Consider the following 19814-nt stretch of genomic DNA (forward strand, 5'->3'; position numbering starts at 1 on the left):
CATTAGGCCTTTGAGGTCCCTTTGCCCATAATGTGAGGTGCACATGCAAGGATGAGGGGGACACTGGAAAGGGTACTCACCTTCACCATCCGAGTGAGGTCGTTGAACTTCTTGCGGCATTGGTCCGCACTCCTGGGGACATCACAGGTGGATGACACCCTGCGAGCGATTTTGCCCCAGGCTCTCCTGTACTGGCTCCTGGGAGCCTTCCTGCCACTGTCCGGGCACAGGATCTCTCTTCTCTTCTCCACACCTTGAATGAGCACACTCAGAGCATGCTCTGAGAAGCGCTGCGCTCGCTCACGGGCCCTCTCCATTGCTCCAGGCGCGATTTTGGCACACCAGTAGTGCTGAGGCCTAGCTGCAGGGCTCCAGTATGCAGGGCGTGGCAGCAGTCAAAGTTGACCCTTCCCCCTTTAAGAGCTGGCCGGCGTCAGGGTGTCTGGTGTCAATCAAAACATAACCGCACCTGCGCTGCGCCCGGCTTCGGCGTTATTAGGCCGCATCGCCGGCTTAGCGCTGGAACACAGCATTTCAACGCCAGTTTCAGCGCTCGGCCAAACTTAGGGCCAACTCTACTGAATTTCGGCGATGTGGCCTACACTTTCCGGCGGGCGCTAAATTTAGCGAGCGCCCGACTTTAGCGCCCCAAAAGTGTCCAGACTGAATATCTAGGCCTGAGTGTCTCCGCTTCCACCACTTCCGTCGGCAACGAATTCCAGGTCCTCACCACTCGCTGCGTAAAAACGTTTTTCCTCACATCCCCCTGTATCTCTTGTCCAAAACCTTAAATCTGTGTCCCCTAGTCCTTGTACCATCAACTAATGGGAACAGCCTTTCCCCGTCTAGCCTATCCAAACCTGCCATAATCTTGTACACCTCTATCAAATCACCCCTCAACCTCCTTTGCTCTAATTAAAACAAATCCAGCTTCTCCAGCCTGTCCTTGTAGCTAAGATCCCCCATCCCCGGAACCATTCTGGTAAATCTCTTCTGCACCCTCTCAAGGGCCTTCACATCCTTCCTAATGTGTAGTGACCAGAACTGAACACAATACTCCAGTTGTGGCCTAACCAGCGCTTTATAAAGGTTCAGCATAACTTCTCCACTTTTGTACTCAATATCTCTATTTATGAATCCCAAGATCCCATATGCTTTGCTAACCACTCTCACAATATGTCCTGCCACCTTCAGGGACCTATGCACATTAACTCCCAGGTCCCTCTGTCCCTGCACACTCTTTAAAACTGTGCCATTAAGTGTATATTGTCTCTCCCTGTTCCTTCTGCCAAAATGCATCACTTCACACTTCTCTGTATGAAATTCCATCTGCCACTTGTCTGCCCATTCTGCTAGCCTTTCTATGTCCTGTTGCAGTCGATTGGTATCATCCTCACTGTTTTGCCACCCCCCCCCCCCCCCAAAGTTTGGTGTCATCAGCAAATTTAGAAATTCTACTCTGTATTCCAATATCCAGATCATTTATATATATATCAAAAAAAGCAGTGGCCCCAGCACTGACCCTTGGGGAACACCACTGTCTACCATCTTCCAGTCTGAAAAACAGCCATTTACCACAACTTACTGTTTTCTGTCCTTCAGCCAATTCCTTATCCAAGCTGTCACTGACACACCTATTCCATGAGCCTCAATTTTGTTAACCAGCCTTCTATGTGGTACTTTGTCAAATGCCTTCCGAAAATCCATGTAGACAACATCCATTGCATTCCCTTCATCAATCCTCTCTGTTACTTCATCAAAAAATTCAATTAGGTTAGTCAAACATGATCTGCCTCTTACAAATCGATGTTGGCTCTCCTTAATTAGCTTAAACCTCTCCAAGTGCCCATTAATTTTTTCCTTGAATATTGTTTCTAAAACTTTACCTAGCACTGATGTTAAACTGATCAGCCTGTAGTTACTAGGATTGTTCTTACACCCTTTCTTCAACAATGGTGTCACATTTGCCACTTTCTATTCCTCAGGCACCTCCCCCGCATCTAGGGAAGATTGGAAAATTATGGCAAGCCCTTCCGCTATCTCCTCCCCCAATTCCCTTAGCAACCTGGGATGCAAGCCATCTGGACCAGGCGACTTGTTCACTCTAAGCATACCCAGCCTTTCTAGTACATCCTGTCTATCAATATTCACCCCTTCCATTGCTTCTATTCCAATTATACCGATATTTTGTCAGCATCCACCTCCTTAGTAAGCACCGATACAAAGTACTCATTCAGTATTCTAGTCTTGCTCTGCGCCTCTAAGCATATATCACCGTCCAGGTCCCTAATAGGCCCCACCCCGTCTCTTACTACCCTCTTACTGTTTACATGCCGGTAGAAGATTTTTGGGTTCCCTTTTATGTGAACTGCCATTCTACTCTCATATTCTCTCTTTGCCAATCATGTTTTCATCTTCACTTCCCCTCTCAATGTGGAAAACTGTCCAGGTATGTCCTATCCACAAAAAGCAGGACAAATCCAACCTGGCCAATTACTGCCCCATCAGTCTACTCTCAATAATCAGCAAAGTGATGGAAGGTGTCATCAACAGTGCTATCAAGTGGTACTTACTCACCAATAACCTACTCTCTGATGCCCAGTTTGGATTCCGCCAAGACCACTCGGCTCCCGACCTCATTACAGCCTGATATCAAGGCAGCATTTCACTGAGTGTGGCATCACGGAGCCCTAGTAAAACTGAAATCAATAGGAATCGGGGGGGGGGAAATGCTCCACTGGCTAGAGTCATACCTAGCACAAAGGAAGATGGTTGTGGTGATTGAAGGTCAATCATCAGAGCCCCAGGACATCACTGCAGGAGTTCCTCAGGGCAGTGTCCTAGGCCTAACCATCTTCAGCTGCTTCATCAATGACCTTCCCTCCACCATAAGGTCAGAAATGGGGATGTTCGCTGATGACTGCACAGTGTTCAGCGCCATTCACAACTCCTCAGATAATGAAGCAGTCCATGCCCGCATGCAACAAGACCTGGATGATGTTCAGGCTTGGGCTGATAAGTGGCAGGTAACATTCGCGCCACAGAAGTGCCAGGCAATGACTATCTCCAACAACAGAGAGTCTAGCCACCTCCCCTTGACATTCAATGGCATTACTATCACCGAATCCCCCACCATCAACATTGACCAGAAACTTAACTGGACCAATCATATAAATACAGTGGCAACAAGAGCTGGTCAGAGCCTAGGTATTCTACGGCGAGTGTCTCACCTCCTGACTCCCCAAAGCCTTTCCACCATCTACAAGGCACAAGTAAGGAGTGCGATGAAATACTCGCCGCTTGTCTGGATGAGTGCAGCTCCAACAACACTCAAGAAGCTCGACACCATCCAGGACAAAGCAGCCCGCTTGATTGGCACCCCATCCACCACCTTAAACATTCACTCCCTCCACCACCGGCGTACCATGGCTGCAGTGTATGCCATCTACAAGATGCACTGCAGCAACTCGCCAAGGCTTCTTCAGCAGCACCTCCCAAACCCGCGACCTCTTCCACCTAGAAGGACAAGGGCAGTAGGCGCTTGGGAACACCACCATCTCCAAGTTCCCCTCCAAGCCACACACCATCCTGACTTAGAAGTATAGCGCCGATCCTTCCTCGACGCTGGGTCAAAATCCTGGAACTCCCTATCTAACAGCACTGTGGGAGTACCTTCACCACACGGACTGCAACAGTTCAAGAAGGCGGTTCACCACCACCTTCTCAAGGGCAATTAGGGATGGGCAATAAATGCTGGCCTTGCCAGCGACGTCCACATCCCATAAATTAATTTGAAAAAACTTATTGTATTTGGTCTGGTTCTCCCTTGAAGAATTCACCTGACATGCATCATACACCCTCTTTTTTGTTTCATCATCTTCTCTAGCTCCCTCATCATCCATATGCTTTGTCCATCTGCTTTTTGAACTGTTAGGTATAAATCTGCAGTAATAAACAAAAGGAGAGATAACTGAGAGATAACTTCAGTGAGTTGAAAAGGGATCTGGCCCAGGTAGATTGGAATCAAAAATTGATAGACAAAACAGTAATTGAACAATGGGAGGCCTTCAAAGAGGAGATGGTTTGGGTACAGAATAGTCACATTCCCATGAGGGGGAAAGGAAGGGCATCTAAAGCTAGAGCTCCCTGGATGACTAAAAATATAGAGGTTCAAATGAATCAGAAAAAGGAGGCTTATGGCAAATGTAAGGTCCATAATACAGTAGAGAACTAAAATAAATTCTGAAAGTACAGAGGAGATCTAAAAAGTATTAAGAGGGGCAAAGAGAGAGAATACATTAGTGGCTAACATAAAAAGGAACCAAAATGTCTTTTATAAACACATAAATAGCAAAAGGGTCTTCAAAGGAAGGGTGAGGATGATTTGGGACCAAACAGGAGATCTTCTTGTGGAGGCAGAGGCCATGGTAAAGGTACTAAATGAGTACTTTGCATCTGTCTTCACTAGAGAAGAGGATGCTGCAATGTAGCAGTAAAGTAGGCGGCAGTAGTGATATTGGATTGGATAAAAATAGATAAAGAGAATGTACTTAAAAGGTTGGCAGTCTTCAAAGTAGAAAAGTAGCCAATTCGCCTGGAATGTATCCTAAGCTACTGAGGGAAGTAAGGGTGGAAATTGTGGAGGTTCTGGCCACAATCTTCCAATGCTCCTTGGATATAGAGGTGGTGCCAGAGGACTGGAGGATTGAAAATCCCTGTTTAAAAAAGGTAAGTGGGATAAACCCGGCAGCTACTAACCAGTCAGCCTTCTGTCGGTGATGGGGAAACTTTTAGAGACAAGATTCGAGGACAAAATTAATTGACATTTAGAAAAGTATGGGCTAATAATTGAAAGTCAGCATGGATTTGTTAAAGGCAAATTGTGTTTGACTAACTTGATCATGTTCTTTGATGAAGTAACAGAGAGGGTTGATGAGGGTAGTGCGGTTGATGTTGTACATATGGACTTTCAAAAAGCATTTGATGAAGTACCACGTAATAGACTTGCTAGCAAAACTGGATTAAAGGGGCAGTGGCTTCATTGATACAAAATTGGCTAAGGGTCAGAGAGCAGAGCGTAGTGGTGAACGGTTGTTTTTCAGACTGAAGGGAGGTATACAGTGGTGTTCCCCAGGAATTGGTATTGGGACCACTGCTCTTTTTGATATACATTAATGAATTGAGTATACAAGACATAATTTCAAAGTTTGCAGATGACACAAAAAAACTCACAAATGTAATAAAAAACGAGGAGGATAGTAATAGACTTCAGGAGGACATAGACAGACTGGTGAAATGGGCAGGCACATGACAGATTAAATTTAATGCAGAGAAGTGTGAAGTGATACATTTTGGTAGGAAGAATGAGAAGCAATATGAACTAAATGGTACAACTTTAAATGGGGTACAGGAACAGAGACCATGGGGAGTATGTAAACAAAGGTTTGAAGGTGGCAGGACAAGTTGAGAAGGCTATTAAAAAAACATGGAATCTTTGGCTTTCTTAATAGAGGAATAGAGTACAAAAGAAAGGAAGTTATGTTAAACCTTTCTAAAACACTGGTTGGGCCTCAGCTGGAGTATTGTGTTCAATTCTGAACACCACACTTTAGAAACGATGTCAAGGCCTTAGAGAGGGTGCAGAAGAGATTTACTAGAATGGTAGCAGGGATGAGGGACTTCAGTTACGTAAAGAGACTAGAGAAACTGGGGTTGTTCTCCTTAGAGAAGAACAGGTTAAGAGGAGATTTCATGGAGATGTTCAAAATCATGGAAGGTTTTGATAGAATAAATAAGAGAACTGTTTCCAGTGGAGACGGGTCGGTAATCAGAGGACACAGATTTAAGGTGATTGGCACAAGAACCAGAGGCGACATGAGGAAACATTTTTTTACACAGCGAGTTGTTGTGATCCGGAACACACTGCCTGAAAGGGTGGTGGAAGAAAATTCAATAGTAACATTCAAAAGAAAATTGAACATATACTTGAAGGGAAAAAAAATAAAGGGCTATGGGGAAAGAGAAAGAGTGGGACTAAATGGATAGCTCTACCAAAGAGCTGGCACAGGCATGATGGGCTGAATGGTCTCCTTTTGTGCTGTATCATTCTATGATTCTAGCTTTTGGATGAGGGCAGGATTTATTATGCTTTCTATGAAGCTCCCAGTTGATTTTTTTTCACTCCACTGCGGCAGGTGGTCCTGGGCAAGAGTGCTCCCCTCCACCATGCAATTTTCTCCTTTCCTTCCTTTCCTGAAAGTGGTGACTCACACTAAAGTACATTTCCACAGACTCTTGCTGGAGTGACCATTCTTGGGGGGGTGACACATTCTGCTAGGCTATGGAACTGCCTGTGTGGCCTGATACTATTATCAACAGATGTCCACACATGCACACTTTCAACCAGGGTCACTGGATAGCAACCAGGAGTGGAAACCCTGGCTAATGACCTCTCCGCCAACCAACCCAAAGATGCTGAGCCCAGTTGTTGCTCCCCCACCAACACCATAACAGAGATTTAGTTAATTAGTATAGAACCAGGATTCAACCTGGGATCTGTCTGGTTTATGCCAAGCCATTACTGGGAACATCAGATGCTTGCTTTTGCTTGACTGGATGCATTTTTCTTTCATGTACAGTTAGCTTTCTTGATGTCATTCGTGAAGGCAGTACATTCAACTATGGGCCTAGATTCATTCAACTAGGACTCTAGATCATAATATCAATGATTTAGACTTCAATGTAGGTGGCATGATTAAGAAGTTTAGGCAGTGGTTTAAACTAGGAGCTGGGGAACTCTAACTATTTCGTTATTAAATAATAACTTAAATAGATAAGCTAATTAATATAACTAAAAATAAATGTTTGATTAAGAACTTTAACTAATTAAATAAGCAAATAAATAAAAAAGTCTAGAGATGGCAGGGCAGGCTATGTGTCGGGACTGTAGTATGTGGGAGTTTGTGGACAGTGAGACTGTCCCGGATTCCCACATCTGCAGGAAATGTCTCTGCCTTCAGTCACTCTGGCTCAGAGTCATTGAGCTGAAGTGTGAGTTAGAGACACTCCGAAACATAACGAAACATAAGGGAGGGGGAGGAATTTCTGGATAGTTTTATCCAGAAAACAGTCACACCCCAGAGCAAAGCACAAGTTCAGGAAAGGGAGAGTGTGACTGTTAGGGAGCTGGGTAGCGGGGATTTAGGAGAGGTTGAGAAGGAGGTCCCACAGACACTGGTCCTGTCTAACAGATACAATGTACTCGCTACCTGTGAAGAGAAGGAGAAAGACTGCGGGGAGGACAGCCACAATGCAGACCAAGGCACCGTGGCTCAGAAGGCTGTTCAAGGTGGGTGGGTGGGAGGGGGGTTGGGGGGGGGGGGAGGCGGCGGAGAGCAGAATAGAAATGTGGTAGTGATAGGGGATTCTATAACTGGGGGATAGGTTGCGTCCTCTGCAGCCAAGAACGAGAATCCCAAAGGGTGTGTTGCCTACTTGGTGCCAGGGTAAGGGATATCTCATGGCGGCTAGAGAGGAATTTGGAAAGGGAGAGGAATTTGGAAAGGGAGGGGGTAAATCCAGTTGTCATGGTCCATGTCGAAACAAACGACATAGGTAGGGACAGGGAGGAGGTTCTGCTGAGGGAGTATCAGGAGTTAGGAGCTAAATTAAAAAGCAGCACCTCGAGGGTAATAATCTCTGGATTATTGCCCAAGCCATATGCAAATTGGCATAGAAACAGTCAGATCAGGAGTATTAACACGTGGCTAAAGGGCTGGTGTGGGAACAAGGGGTTATTTTCACGGGACACTGACACCAGTACTAGGACAGGAAAGAACTGTACCGATGGGATGGGCTCCACCTGAACCGGGATGGGACCCATGTCCTAGCGGAAAGGGTAAATAGGGAGGTGGCAAAGGCTTTAAACTTGTAAGGTGGGGGGATGGATTTAAATAAATGAAACCAGCCTAAATATAAACAAAACAGGAAAGGAGAGCATAGAAAGAATAACGTAAGGGAGGACATTTCCAAATTTGCTGATGGTACAAAGCTAGGTGGCAGTGTCAGTTGTGAAGAGGCTTCAAGGGGATCTCAACAGGCTCAGTGAGTGGGCGAGAATATGGCAGATGGAATATAATGTGGGTAAATGTGAAGTTATCCACTTTGGTAGAAAAAACAGAAAGGCAGAGTATTTCCTAAATGGTGAAAGATTGGGGAATGCAGATGCTCAAAGGGGCCTGGGTGTCCTTGTACATGAGTCACTGAAAGTGAATGTACATGTGCAGCAAGCCATTAGGAAGGCTAATGGTATGCTGGCCTTCATTACAAGAGGATTTGAGTACAGGAGTAAAGAAATCTTACGCCAATTATATAGGGCCTTGGTGAGACCACACCTGGAGTACTGTGTACAATTTTGGTCACCTTACCTAAGGAAGGATATACTTGCCATAGAGGGAGTGCAACGTAGGTTCACGAGATTGATTCCTGGTATGGCGGGACTGTCGTATGAGAAGAGATTGAGTAAACTAGGCCTGTATTCTCTTGAATTCAGAAGAATGAGAGGGGATCTCATTGAAGCATACAAAATTATTACAAGGCTTGATAGGGTGGATGCTGGGAGAGTGTTTCCCTTGGCTGGGGAGTCTAGCACCAGGGGCCACAGCCTCAGGATAAAGGGTAGGCCATTCAGGACTGAGATGAGAAGGAATTTCTTCACACAGAGGGTGGTGAATCTTTGGAATTCTCTACCCCAGAGGGCTGTGGAGGCTCAGTCATTGGGTATATTCAAAACAGAAGTCGATAGATTTCTGACTAGTAAGGGCACCAAGGGATATGGCAATAGGGCCGGTGAATGGAGTTGAGGCAGATGATCAGTCATGATCTCATTGAATAGCGGAGCAGGCTCGAAGGGCCGAATGGCCTACTCCTGCTCCTATTTCTTATGTTCTTATGTTCTAATGACGTTGATGGCCAGGAAACAAATAGAGTTACAGAACATGAGTTTAAAAGATGGTTAAAAATAAAGTGAGAGGAACTGCTATTAAAAATGAATTAATCTGTCTGTACAGCAATGTACACAGTGTTCATAATAAAACTGGGGAGCTGGAGGCAATCATGCATTGCGAGGAACCAGACATAATAGGGATTACTGAGACATGGCTACAGAAATATCAGGACTGGGAATTAAACATTGCAGGGTATAGCATATTTAGAAAAGATAGAGAGGATAAAAGGAGAGGTGGAATAGCTGTACTTATTAGAGATAACAAAATGGCAGTAGGAACGGACGCAGCTATCAGCAAGACAGAAATAGAATCTGTCAAATAAACAGGAAGACCTGTCAAATATATGAATGGAAATCACCCCCAAAACATAGTAAAACTTTAAATAATTTTAAAAAAAAATCACATTTTTAAACAAAAATTTTATTTTTTGAAAAAGACAATTAAAGTTTTTAACAGGGCTAAAATAAACTTACCTTTCTTTAAAGTATTTTTAAATGATAAATCAGTGGAAATTAAAAAAAAACTTTTTTCAACTCTTATCCTGGTAAAAGCAGGCCTTACGCCTGCTTTTCCAGGCGCAAGGATTGTAAGGGTTTTCTGTGGGCGGAGGGTCTCCAAAAAACGGAACTCTCCCCCCATAGAGACGCTGCTCCAGGGCAGCTGGAGGATCTGTCAAGAGCTTTCTTGACGGATCGGAAATGCCGGTTTCCAACGCATGCGCAGTGCATGCCTGAAACCAGCATTTCCGTTGGCCCTACGGGTGAGTACACAGTGTGTACACATCCGTAGGGAGCGGAATTTCTTCTTCATTAAAGGATCAAACACACAATAGGGCTAGTCTGCAGACCACCTAGTAGTGGAAGGGAGGTGGAGGCAGAAATATGCAAACAATTAGGGAAATGATGAAAAAACATAGAATAATAATCATGGGGGATTTCAACTACCTCGAAACTAATTGGACAGAAGAGGTAGGTAAGGAGATAAGAGAATGGAGTTCTTACAAGGTGTACAGGACTCCTTTCTAACCCAATATTTAAATAGCCCAACAAGGGAAGATTTGCTATTGGATCCAGTAATGGGGAATGAACCAGAGGAGATAAGAGAAGTAAAAGTAGGGGAACAGCTAGGCAATAGTGACCATAATCTAATAGGGCAGCATGGTGGCATAGTGGTTAGCACTGTTGCCTCACAGCGCCAGGGACCCGGGTTCGAATCCGGCCTCGGGTGACTGTCTGTGTGGAGTTTGCACATTCTCCCCGTGTTTGCGTGGGTTTCCTCCGGGTGCTCCGGTTTCCTCCCACAGTCCAAAGATGTGCGGGTTAGGTTGATTGGCTATGATAAATTGACCCTTAGTGTTAGGGGGATTAAATACGGGGATAGAGTGGGATATGTGTTGGTGTAGGGGTTACGGGGATCGGGTGGGATATGTGTCGGTGCAGGCTCGATGGGCCGAAATGGTCTCTATCTGCACTGTGGTTCTGTGATTCTGTGATTCTGTGATAATAATTGAGAAGGATAAGTATGATGAAGACCAGGGTAATAGATTGGAGAAAAGCTGATTTTGGGGGGCTGAGAATAGAACTTGGGAAAATAAAATGGACAACAATATTGGCAAACAATGATGTAGAACAGCAATAGGAAACATTTAAAATAATTTTCAACAGAGTCCAGGAAAAATATATTCGCTAAAGAACAAGAACAAGCTAAACACTAATGAGACACCATGGATGAATAAAACCATAAGGGAAAAATTGAGGGAAAGGAAAGAGGCATTCATTAAGTACATGGACAGCAGGGGAGAGCATGATAAGGGAGAATATGAAGAGATTAGGATAGAAGTCAAAAACACAATTAGGAAGGCAAAGAGGAACTATGAAATTAAATTATCAAGGAACATAAAACAAAATAGTAAAATATTTTACAGGCACATAAATAAAAAAAGGAAGGTCGGGATGGGAATAGGGCCATTACGGGATGAACAGGATAATGCCATAGACAGTGATAGAGAGATGGCAGAAATATTAAATAATTACTTTGCTTCAGTATTTACAAGGGAGATAGAACAGGTGGACATGACATCGGATGATGAGATTAGTAATGAGATAAGTGCATTTAAAATAAAAAGAGGAGATATATTAAATAAACTAATCAAACTCAGAGGATAAAACCCCTGGTCCAGATGGATTACATCTGTGCATTTTAAAAGAATCTAGGGAAGAGATAGCAGAGGCATTGCTACACATATTTAATAATTCATTAGAAAAAGGTGTAGTGCCAGAGGACTGGCGGATAACTAACATAATACCTATATTTAAGAAGGGAGATAGAATATTGAATTTTTTGAAGAGGTAACAGAGAGAGTAGACAAGGGTAAGTTAGTAGATGTAATTTATCTAGATTTTCAAAAGGCCTTCGATAAGGTACCACATAATGGACTAATGAATAAAGTCAGAGAATGCAGAGTCAGGGGACAAGTAGCAGAATGGATAGCTAGTTGGCTTCAAGACAGAAAGCAGAGAGTACAGGTAAAGGGTAGCTATTTACAGTGGCAGAAGGTGGGAAGTGGTGTTCCACAAGGATCAGTGCTGGGACCACTGTTGTTCACAATTTATATTAATGATTTAGATTTTGGAATCAAAAACACAATTTCTAAATTTGCGGATGACACCAAATTGGTGGGGATAGTCAATACTGAGGAGGACTGCAACAAATTACAGGAAGACATGAATAAACTTGCAGAATGAGCATATAATTGGCAAATGAATTTCAACACAGATAAATGTGAGGTATTACAGTTTGGTAGGAAGAATAGGGATGTCACTTATTACTTGGAGGGTGCGAGTCCGGGTGGGGTAGAGGAGCAAAGAGATCTGTGAGTACAAATACACAAATCACTAAAAGTAGCGACACAGGTTAACAAGGCCATAATAAGGCAAACCAAGCACTAGGGTTTATTTCTAGAGGGATAGAATTGAAACATAGGGAAGTTATGCTAAACTTGTATCGAACCTTGGTTAGACCACACTTGGAGTACTGCGTGCAATTCTGGTCACCATATTATAAAAAGGATGTAGAGGCACTGGCGAGGGTGCAGAGAAGATTTACAAGGATGATACCAGAAATGCGAGGGTATACCTATCAGGAAAGGATGAACAGGCTGGGTCTCTTTTCTCTTGATAAAGAGAAGGCTGAGGGGTGACCTAATAGAGGTCTTTAAAATTATGAAAGATATTGATAGAGTAGATACAGAGAGAGTGTTTCCACTTATGGAGAAGAGCAAAACTAGAGGCCATCAATGTAAGATAGCCACCAGGAAATCAAATAGGGAATTCAGAAGAAACCTCTTTACCCAAAGAGTGGTGAGAATGTGGAACTCGCTACCACAGGGAGTGGTTGAAGGGAATAGTATTTTAAGGGGCGGTTAGATAAGCATATGAGGGAGAAGGAAATAAAGAGTTATGCTGATAGATTTAGATGAGGAAAGTTAGGAGGAGGCTCAAGTGGAGCATAAATGCCGGCATGGACTGGTTGGGCCGAATGGCCTGTTTCTGTGCTGTATATCCTTTGTAATCCTATGTAGTGATACAAAAATTGGCCGTGTGGTTGATAGTGAGGAAGAAAGCTGTAGACTGCAGGACGATATCAATGGAGTGGTCAGGCGGGCCGACAGTGGCAAATGGAATTCAATCCAGAGAAGTGTGAGGTAATGCATTTGAGGAGGGCTAAAAAGGCAAGGGAATATACAATAAATGGTAGGATAATGAGAAGTGTAGAGGAACAGAGGAACTTTGGAGTGCATGTCCACAGATTTCTGAAGGTAGCAGGGCAGGTAGATAAGGTGGTTAAGAAGGCATGCGGGATACTTTCCTTTATTAGCAGAGGCATAGAATATAAGAACAGGGAGGTTATGCTTGAACTGTATACAACACTGAAATAACAACAGAAAACACTGGAAAAACTCAGCAGGCCAGGCAGCATCCATGGAGAGAGAAACAGAGTTAATGTTTCAGGTCAAAGACCTTTCGTCAGAACCTGTCCCATTACCATCTCCTCTTGCCTTGAATATCTCTTAATGCCTCTTTACTTCTCCTGCCTTCCATCCTATCGCAGACCTTCCCTTTTGTTCTTTCTTCCCCTCCCCCATTTCCCAGCCCCTAAACTTGCTTTAAAATCTGTTCCATTTCCTGCTTTTTTCCAGTTCTGACGAAAGGTCTTCGACCTCAAACGTTAACTCTGTTTCTCTCTCCACGGATGCTGCCTGGCCTGCTGAGTTGTTCCAATGTTTTCTGTTGTTATTTCAGATTTCCAGCATCCGCAGTATTTTGCTATTGTATACAACACTAGTTAGGTCACAGCTAGTGTACTGCATACAGTTCTGGTCACCACACTACAGGAAAGATGTGATTGCGCTGGAGAGGGTACAAATGAGATTAATGAGGATGTTGCCAGGACTGGAGAATTTTAGCTATGAGGAAAGATTGGATAGGCTGGGGTTGTTTTCTTCGGAACAGAGGAGGCTGAGGGGAGACTTAGTTGAGGTGTATAAAATTATAAGGGGCCTAAATAGAGTGAATAGTGTTAGGTCCATGTATCTTAATGTTGTGTCCTTCAATAATCAGACAACAGACTGCAGGGAACGATTCAACAGGTGTTTACTGAATGAGGGTTACTCTAGAACTAACTGTACAGATCACTAATCAGGGTTTATATACAGGTGTGGTCACTGCCGGTACTACAGTATACAGGAGCTGTAAAAAGTAGTTCTCCCCTTAAAGGTACATACATTACAATTCCTCCCCTTTTAGATTAACAGTACCATAACACTCATTTAACAATTAAATATCAAACTAATTACAATTAACACTTTTAACATGCAACATTAGCTGTAAATAGTCTATTTATAAATTCAGTCTTTGGGGAGGCTTCCTGATCCTTTCTGGATAGCGCCTTTCCCGAGTGTCTTGCTCTTGGTGCGGAGGCGATTCTGGCCCCCTGTCGTCGGTTGGTTCATCAGCTTCCGAAGCTCCTGTTTCTGGGGTAGATGCTACCTGTACGTCGGGTTCATCACCAGGTACATATGGGCGAGGCATGGGGTTGACTTGTTCCTGTGACTCTAGGATCTGGTCAGCATGGCGTCTCACGATGCTCTCCCCAATGTCCACTGTGTACATTAGTGGGCCCTGCCGTGCGCATATCGCTCCTGGCTGCCATTTTTCTGTTCGGTAGTCGCGGGCCAAGACTGGTTGCCCTACATTGAAGCTCCTTGTTGGCTTCTCATAGATGTGCTGGAATTGCTTACTCTCAACATCTCTTCGTACGTTTGGTCTGAGCAAATCCAGGCGAGATCTTAACCTTCGGTTAAAGAACATCATGACTGGGACCTGGTTGGTGACTGCATGTGTCGCAATCCGGTAGGCGAACAGGAAATTGTCCACCTTGTGCTGCAGCGGAATGTTGTCTTTGTACATAGCCTTAATTGCCTTCTTAAAGGTTTGTACGAACCTCTCAGCCAATCATTTGTGGCTGGATGATACGGGGCGGATGTGTAATGCCTTACCCCATTCCTTTTCATAAATCTTCGAAATTCTTCGGACACAAACTGTGGTCCGTTATCAGAGCAAATCTGCTCTGGCAAGCCGTTCCTGACAAAAATGGTCCGTAGGACTGCAATAGTTTTCTCCGTGGTGGTGGAGGACATTTTGATCACCTCAGGCCACTTCGAGTGCGCATCCACGGCTATTAAAAACATTGAGTCCATGAATGGACCAGCAAAATCAATATGCACCCGTTGCCATGGAGATGAGGGCCACTCCCATGGGTGTAGAGGGGCATGTGGTGGTGCATTTTGGACCTTCTGGCATCCTGAGCATCTCTTGGTCAGGTCCTCGATTTGCTGATCGATCCCCGGCCACCACACATAAGCCCTAGCAAGGCTTTTCATTTTCACCCCTCCCAGATGACCTTCGTGAAGCTCATTGAGCACTCTCTCCCTTAACTTGGGTGGAATTACCACTCGGGGTCCACACATCAAGGTCCCCTGGCATACTGACAGCTGTTCTCTTCTGGATGAAAATGCTGGCAACAGTGAGTCGCCATGTGCTGGCCATCCCTTCACCGTCAAATCATTTACCCGAGACAGTGTCGGGTCATTTCGGGTCTCCTTCTCTATACCAGCGTTAGTTACTGGCAAGCATTCAATTATAGTCGAATGAAATATTTCAACAGGATCCACTGCTGGTGCTTCCTCCACAGTAGGCAGTGGCAGGCGTGATAGCCCATCAGCGTTTCCATGCTGTTTCATGCCCTTATACTCGATTTCATATTGGTGCGCCCCTAGAAAAAGTGACCATCTTTGTAGCCGTTGCGCAGTCATCACCGGAACGCCCTTCTTTGGATTTAAGATGGAAACAAGTGGTTGGTGGTCAGTCAGCAAGGTGAACTTCTGCCCGTGCAGATAGTGATTGAACTTTTTCACTCCCCACACTAGGCTGAGGGCCTCCCTGTCAATCTGGGCATAGTTACGCTCGGCTGAGGTTAGTGATCGTGACGCAAAGGCTATTGGCCTCTCTGAGCCGTCTGAGAATTTGTGCGACAGCACCGCTCCAATGCCGTAGGGTGACGCATCACATGCCAACCGAATTGGTAATGCCGGGTTGTAATGGGCCAATACCTCTTTCGATGTGATTAGTGTTTTGCTCTTCTGGAAAGCTCGTCTACATTTGTCACTCCACTTCCATGGCACCCCAGTTTGCAGTAGGGTGTTCAGTGGGTGTAGTATTGTAGACAAATTTGGCAAGAACTTATGGTAGTAGTTTACCAGCCCGAGGAACGACCTCAGTTGTGACACATTTTCCGGTGCTGGAGCCTTGACTATTGCCTCAATCTTCTCTGGGGACTTATGTAACCCCTCTTTATTGATAACGTGGCCACAATACGAGATCTGTTTTCTAAAAAACTCGCATTTGGGGCGGTTAGCTCGGAGCCCATATTCCTGCAATCTAGTGAGCACCTGCTCCAGGTTGGCAAGGTGATCACTGTCATTTTCGCCCGTGACCAGGATGTCGTCCAAATAACACTGGGTCCCTGGGATCCCTTGCAGGACTTGTTCCATTGCCCTCTGCCAAATAGCCGGAGCTGATGCTACCCCGAATACCAGCCGGTTGTATTGGTAGAGACCTTTATGGGTGTTGATTGTGAGGTATTTTTTTGATGCTTCTTCGACCTCCATTTGCAGATACGCCTGGGCCAGACCAATCTTAGTGAAGCGTTTCCCTCCAGATAGCGAGGTGAAAATATCTTCAATCTGCGGAAGTGGATATAGTACGGTGTGAAGGACCGGGTTCACTGTTACCTTAAAGTCCCCACGGATGTGAAGCTTCCTTGGTTCCCCAGGCGTGCTGCTCAATGACTTTTTCATCACAGGGACGATGGGTGTAGCCCACTCGCTCCAGTCTACCTTGGACAGTACACCTGAATGTTCCAGACTCTCCAGCTCTGCTTCGACGGCTGGGCAGATCGCATAAGGTACCGGTCTGGCCTTAAAACATTTTGGGCTTGCGTTTTCTTCAATTTTAATCATCGCTGTCATGCCTTTTAGTGTTCCGAGTCCTTGCTGGAACACTTCTTTTGCGTCAGTTAGGATCTTTGACAGTCGCCCAGGTGTGACGTCGTCATCCTTTTTGTCAGCCACAGTCAGTGCCTGTATGGAATGCCAATCTAGCTGTATCTTCCGGATCCATTCATGTCCTAGTAGTGGTGGTCCTCCGTCTGGCAATACATATAGGTCCATTTTTGGTGTTTCCTTGCCGTTATATATAACGTTCACCCTTATTTTTCCTTTGGGGTAGACTTTTTGCCCCATGTACGTCTTCAAGACAATCTTTGTATCTCTCAAGGGTATATGTGAGAATAGCCGCTTGTAGTCCCTTCGGTTTATGACTGTTAGGGCTGATCCTGTGTCCAATTCCATTTTCACTTGGACTCCTGCTATCTTGAGCGTGATCCAGATAGTTTGGTGATCCTCCGTTTTGATCACATTATGTAGTTTCAGACAACCCAGCTCCTTGCTTCTGGAGTCTGTATCACTCTTCTGTTCGTCTGAACTACTCTCCGTCACCTTATGTACCTTCTTGTACTTCTTCTGTGGAGATTTCTTGCTGCTGGTTTTCTTTCCCGACCTGCAGACTCTTGCTATGTGTCCTACTTTTCCACACTGTCTGCACACTTTGTCCTTGAACCAGCAATCATTATGGTCGTGTGTTGTTCTGCCGCAGCGATAGCACTTCACTGTTCCATATGACATTTCATTTGTGCCATATTCTTGCGGTCTCCGTTGTATCTCTGCAGCGCCCCGTGCTGCTGCTTCGTGTGATACTGCAATGCTGAAAGCCTTGTCCAGCGTAAGATCCTTTTCTGATAGAAGCCGTTTCTGGGTTCCTTCACTTTGAAGCCCACACACAAACTTGTCCCTTAAAGTATCTGCTAGTCCCGTTCCAAACTGGCAGTGTTTCGATAGCTTGCGCAGTTCCGTTAAATACTCAGCATTACTTTCATCTTTATGCTGGTTCCTTTTGTGAAACTTAAATCTTTCTGCTATCAGCAGCGGTGTGGGGTTTAAGTGGTCCTGTAGGATTGACACTATGTTTTCAAAATCCTTTTCGGCTGGCTTCTCTGGGGTTACTAGGTTTCGTAGTAAGCCATACGTTTTGGCACCCATTGAATTCAACAATACCAGCGCTTTCTTGTCATCTGGCACTTCATTCGCCTTGCAGTATACTTCTATGCATTCGACATGTGTCGTCCAACCTTCGACTTCATTGTCGAACTCTGTGATACTGCCACTCTTCGGCATTTTTGGGTGTGGTTAGACTGGCTTAAAATGGCATCTCCCGCGCTTTCCTTTCTTCCCCGCTGTGGCTTAAAATGGCGTCTCCCGCGCTGCTGCCAACGCCGCTCTCGGCGGTCCTCGTGGCAAATGGCGACACCCTGTGGGTTTCGTGCGCTGCTCCTGCGCTGCTGCCAACGCCGCTCTCTGCGGTCCTCGTGGCAATGGCAGCGCCTCGCGTTTTCCTGCGCGCCTCTCTCCCCCGTTGACGCTGCTCGGCCCTTGAACATCGGCTGCGCTCTGCTCTCTCTCGCCTCTCTCCCTCGTTGATGCCGCTCAGTCCTGAACACCGGCTGCGCCTTGTGCGCTGTGCCCTCTCTCTCTCCCCCGTCGACGCTGCTCGGCCTTTTTCTGTGCCGCTCGGTCGGGCTCTAGCCCGTCGCTGTCTGGGAAGGGTCTGCGCAGTACCTGTTGCCAGCCCGCTTCGCTGGACCACCGTGACTGGAAAGCCAAGCCTGGCTCTCGACAGCCTTCCCTGCAATGCTCAAATCTCCACTGGATGACTGGGCGGTTGCCCGTGATCGACACCCGTGCTTCTGGACTCGACCTTCTTCCACTGTTCTCCAGGAGCGAATCCCTGGGAGGTGATGCAGAGTTGCAGGTAGGTTCGAATCTGCCTCGTCGCCAATGTTAGGTCCGTGTATCTTAATGTTGTGTCCTTCAATAATCAGACAACAGACTGCAGGGAACGATTCAACAGGTGTTTACTGAATGAGGGTTACTCTAGAACTAACTGTACAGATCACTACTCAGGGTTTATATACAGGTGTGGTCACTGCCGGTACTACAGTATACAGGAGCTGTAAAAAGTAGTTCTCCCCTTAAAGGTACATACATTACAAATAGGAAGGACCTATTTCCCTTAGCAGAGAGGTCAATAACCAGGGGGCATAGATTTAAAGTAGTTGGTAGAAAGATTAGAGGGGAGTTGAGGAGAACTTTTTTCACTCAGCGGGTGGTGGGAGTCTGGAACTCACTGCCTGAAAGGGTGGTAGGGGCAGAGACCCTCCTCACATTTAAAAAGTACTTGGATATGCACTTGATGTGCCGTAACCTACAAGGCTACGGACCAAAAGCTGAAAAGTGAGATCAGTCTGGGTAGCTCTTTTTTGGCCGGCACAGACACGATGGGCCGAATGGCCTCCTGTGCCGTAAATTTCTATGATTCTATGATTCCACGTTGATAATCCTGATGTTAGATTTTTTCATATCATTAGAAGTGTTGGTTAAATCACGGGCTGCTTTAGAACACAAGGCATTGGTCAAAGACCATTTAAAATACTTGCAGGAATGATTGTGTACATGTTGTAAATCATTTGTTCTATCAAAAAGTTAATGGCTTCTTTAAGTTAATGTGCACGAGTGAACTCTGATGGTTCTAGATTTCTCCATGAAAACAATCTCATGCATTAATATCAGGTGCTTTTGAATGATTGGGAGTGACATTGTTTTTTCAAATATTTTATATATGCAATTGCTACAAACTGGGTCATCTTGGATTTGTATATAGAATGAACTACCAATCGTTTGGAATCCTTTGCTGGTCTAATTTGATTTCTGAGATGAGAAATCGGAGCTTGACGCAAAATTTAAATGTTGCCACCACGGTCCAGTTCATTCACTTCACTGAATCAGTGTGAATAGCTCAAAACCTGGACCACATGGGAATGCAGGGCAAGAAAATAAAGCATCACAGCAGAAATAAACTTGTTCACATTTATGCTCTGGGTAGCTGTGTGATCAAGTACCACCAGAGGGGGCCACTGTGCAATAACATAAACTTAAACTGACAAACAGCAGCGACCAACTTCAAACAGCATTGGCCATTATGAAATATGGATGGTTTCATTGCTAGGTTATATTCATTTTTATTCAATACATTCAATATATTTTACTTGATATAAAGAATCTGATTTTTAGAAAGT

General features: G+C 45.0%; 1 pseudogene; it reads right to left on the reverse strand.

The window, feature by feature from the left end:
- Window positions 1–19514: 19514 nt before the first annotated feature.
- On the reverse strand, window positions 19515–19588 carry LOC147109529 (small nucleolar RNA SNORD36; annotated as a pseudogene).
- Window positions 19589–19814: the final 226 nt, after the last annotated feature.

Source organism: Somniosus microcephalus, chromosome 12 (assembly GCF_052327205.1).
Source record: "Somniosus microcephalus isolate GS21.2 chromosome 12, FLI_Smic_1.0, whole genome shotgun sequence".
Classification (NCBI taxonomy): domain Eukaryota; kingdom Metazoa; phylum Chordata; class Chondrichthyes; order Squaliformes; family Somniosidae; genus Somniosus; species Somniosus microcephalus.